We start from the raw sequence: 4,537 nt of genomic DNA on the forward strand, positions 1-4,537 counted from the left end.
ATAGGCGATAAAGACACTATATAACTTATGAATATAGTTACAAAAAGAAATAGAAAACTTAATTAATACAATCACACAATCATCTAATACATATATTTAGCAAATTAAAAAAAAAATATGGTCATCAACCAAATTCTAATTTTGTAAAAAATTAGCAAGAATGAAAAAGAATAAATTAAAGAGAAAGAGACGTGAAATTATGTTAGAGAAGATAAAAAATATGTAAAGTGAATATTAATTTATATAGTAAATGTTAGGAACAAGAGACTAAGATAATGATCTGAATAGTGTATTATTCAATATGTAGAAAGGTATAATATACAAGAGGTATTTATAGGTGCTAAATGAATCAGAGTAATAAAGGCATAGAATCCTATAATTAATATACAGATATACTATATAAATATAGACGATACTAATTGATCCTAATTGATGCTAATGATTCTCTAACATCCCCCTTCAAACTCAAGTAGGAGCTAAGGATACCAACTTGAGTTTGGATAACAAAGTCCGGAAACGAGTCGGGTGATGAGCTTTCGTGAAGATATCAGCAGTCTGATCTAGTGTTCCAACAGCAATGAGACGAATAGCATCAATAAGGATACGTTGCCGAACAAAGTGACAATCAAGCTCATGTGTTTGGTGCGTTCATGAAAGACATCATTATGGGCGATCTGAATAGCACTGCGGTTATCACAAAAAACATCAGTAGGGAACGACTGAGGAGCACCCAAATCTTCGAGAAGCCAACGAACCGAGACAACTTCAGCAGTGGTGTCAGCGAGGACACGGTACTCAGCTTCTGTGCTTGAGCGAGCAGTGAACGTTTGCTTCTTAGCACGCCAAGAAATGAGAGCGTCGCCAAGAAACAAACAGTAACCAGTAGTAGAACGACGATCAGTGGGATCACCAGCCCAATCAGCATCGGAGTAAGCCTGAAGAGACAAAGAGGAATGGGCAGAAAAATAAAGACCATGAAAGAGAGTGCCTTTGATGTAGCGAAGAATGCGTAAAACTGCTGCATAGTGAGTAGTACGAGGAGCTGACAAGAACTGGCTAAGTACATGAACCGGATAGGCGATGTCTGGTCGGGTGACAGTCAACTAGACGAGACCGCCAACTAACTGTCGATAGAGAGTCGGATTATCAAAAACAGTGCCATCCATAGGGGTAAATCGAACATTAGGCTCAAGAGGAGTAGACTCAGTGCGACTATCTGTAATCCCAGCACGAGCAAGAAGATCTGAAGCATACTTAGCCTGAGAGAGATAGATGCCATCATCGGTGGAGATGACCTCGAGACCAAGAAAATAGCTGAGAGAACCAAGATCTTTCATCTCAAAGGTACGGTGAAGTGAGGCCTTGAGATCAGAGATACCATCAACATCATCCCCAGTAATTATCATGTCATCAACATATAAAAGTAGAAGAACAACTCCACGTTCGCTTTTACGAATGAAGAGCGCATTCTCATGAGGGCTAGAAGTAAAACCAAGACTGCATATGGTAGTGCTGAACTTGTCAAACCATTCACGAGGAGCTTGCTTAAGTTCATAAAGTGCCTTGCGAAGGAGACAAACCTTATTAGAAGGACAAGGATATCCCGGAGGTGGTTTCAGATAGACTGTCTTTTTCAAATCCCCATTAAGAAAGGCATTCTTCACATCCATCTGACTGAGAGACCATTTTTTAACCGCGGCAATGGCAAGAAGAGCTCTAACAGACGTAAGACGAGCGACAGGGGCAAAAGTCTCTTCATAATCAATACCATACTCTTGCGTACAACCTTGAGCAACCAAGCAGGCCTTATAACGGTCAATAGAGCCATCAGAGCGAGTCTTGATCTTGTATACCCATCTACTGCCCACAACTTCCTGATCAGAAAAAGGATCAACCAGATCCCAAGTGCGTGCTTTTTCAAGTGCCTGTAATTCTTCTTGCATTGCTTGTTGCCAATTTGGGTTTGAGGAGGCTTCTCTGAATGTCTTAGGTTCATGTTGATGAAGAATAGTAGAAAAGCAATGGTAATCAAGAAGATGAGGAGGTGGATTCCTTACCCTAGAAGAACGAGCGGGAGGAGGAAGCATGACGGTAGGAGCAGGATCATCGTCCGGTCTGGAATCACGAAATAAAGAGAAAAAAACTGCATAAACTGATAAAACGGGTGCAGACGGAACTGCCGGAAAGAAGCGCAGATGGAACTGCCGCTTGTCTGAAGGAAGCGCAGGTGGAACTGCCGCTAGTCTGAAGGAAGCGCAGATGGAACTGCCGCTAGTCTGAAGGAAGCGCAGACGGAACTGCTGCTAGTATAAAGGAAGCACACACGGAACTGTCGCTTGTCTGAAGGAAGCGCAAACGGAACTGCCGCTTGTCTGAAGGAAGTGCAGACGGAACTGCCGCTTGTCTAAAGGAACTGCAGACGAAACTACCAGAAAAAACGCAGACGGAACTACCACAAGAAAACACAGTCGAAACACAGACGGAACTGCCACGAGAGAACACAAACAGAACTGCCACAAGAGAACGCATACGGAACTGCCACGAGAGAACACAGACGGAACTGCCGAAAGAGAGCGAAAACTATATGATTTCCTCATGAGAATAGGTAAGTAGCGGATGACAATGGCGTTTGATCATTCGACTCGAAAAAACACAAGACAGAGAAAATAGGCTAGTTGGTGAGGTGAAAAAGCATCAAAGGAGTGACAAAAGAGAAAGAAGAATGGCATAGAAAAAAATGCAAAAACTACGGTGATTTCACTGCAAGAAAAATAACCTATCATCTTCAAGGAGGATACCATGGCTCTGATACCATGTTAGGAACAAGAGACTAAGATAATGATCTGAATAGTGTATTATTCAATATGTAGAAAGGTATAATATACAAGAGGTATTTATAGGTGCTAAATGAATCAGAGTAATAAAGGCATAGAATCCTATAATTAATATACAGATATACTATATAAATATAGACGATACTAATTGATCCTAATTGATGCTAATGATTCTCTAACAGTAAATATTATTAATGTTTTGATAATTAAAAATAATATTTAATTTTTTAATTTTATTTTTCATAAATCATGACAACACGTATTTTCAACAATATTATTACAACTAAATGATATTAAAAAAGCGTAAATTGTTGAACGAAAAAGAAGTGATATATAAGCAACAAAGATTTAATATAACTCATGAATATAATTATACAAAGAAATAAAAAATTTAATGAATACAATCATACAATCACTTAATGCATACGTTTAGCAAAATAAAAATAAAAATAAAAATTATAGCTATCAACCAAATTTCAGTTGTGCAAAAAATTAGTAAGAATTGAGAGAGATAAAAAAAAAGAGAAAGAGGTATGAGATTATGTAAGATGAGATAAAAAAAAAATATAAAGTGAATATTGAATGAGTATAAAAGAAAAAGAGAAAGAATTAGATTTTAATTAAATTTATACATATTAAAAAGAATTAACATTAACATTGAAAACAATAATGTAACTTATATAAAAATAAAAAATAAGAAAATATGAAAAGTTAAAGTAAAAAAAATCGTATAACATTATATAAGATAGGTTCTTATAAAGAGAAAAAAATACAACGAAAATTCTATAATATAAATATAAAGATAGAAAATTGTGCTCAAATCGTGTGAATTAGCTATTTAAGTTGATGTGGTATAATAGTAAAAATAAAAAAAATTAACAATACATTTATAGATTATCTTAAACTTTATTTTAATATATTACTAATAGATAAATAAAATAGATAAATAGATAGAAATAAAGTGGTCCTTTTGGTCATAATTATGACGAAAGAAGAGTAAAATCACATGAATTATTCTCCACATACAAGCGTTTTTCTCATACAAGTCTTTACAAGTTATTTATATTCACGCGCTTCGTGCCGCGTTATTTTTCTTTTTTGTTATCGTCGTCACCAACACCACCTCTTCCTCCTCCTCCTCTTCCTCCTACCTTTTTCATTGGAATTTCTTTTCATCCTTTTATTGTTTTGAATCCAATCAAATGGCTGAGGTGTGGTTCAATTCAGAAGAAAAAAATGTAACATTAGAGGAAACATTTTTCTATATTTGCAGTAAATTTGAGTGTAACACGAAGATATTTGAGTGTATTTTAAAGAATTTTTGGTGTATTTTTATTCTAATAAGTTCTGCATAATTCAAAACTTTCTCTTCCTCTTCCTCATCTTCTACTGCTTCTTTTTTTTTTTATCATCATCACCGTCTTCTTCTTCTTCTTTTCTTATTAATCTTTTCCTTTTTGTTTTACCTTCTCAAGTTTCTTCTTATTTTATTCTCTTAACAAGAATAAAAACAATAAAATCAAACAAAGAAGAAAAAGAAACACATAATGCTGCAAAATTACTTGGAAGAGGATGAACTTACATTCATTTAACTAAAAGAAAGAACGAAATAAGAAAAAATGCAGTATTAGAGAAAATATTTTTTTGTATTTGCAACAAATTTTGGTGTAATACGAAGATATTTGGGTGTAACACAAAGATAT

General features: G+C 35.2%; 1 pseudogene; it reads right to left on the reverse strand.

Moving 5' to 3' along the window:
* LOC107617835 lies at positions 639-2,024 on the reverse strand (annotated as a pseudogene).

The sequence above is a fragment of the Arachis ipaensis genome, chromosome B09, assembly GCF_000816755.2.
Source record: "Arachis ipaensis cultivar K30076 chromosome B09, Araip1.1, whole genome shotgun sequence".
Lineage (NCBI taxonomy): Eukaryota > Viridiplantae > Streptophyta > Magnoliopsida > Fabales > Fabaceae > Arachis > Arachis ipaensis.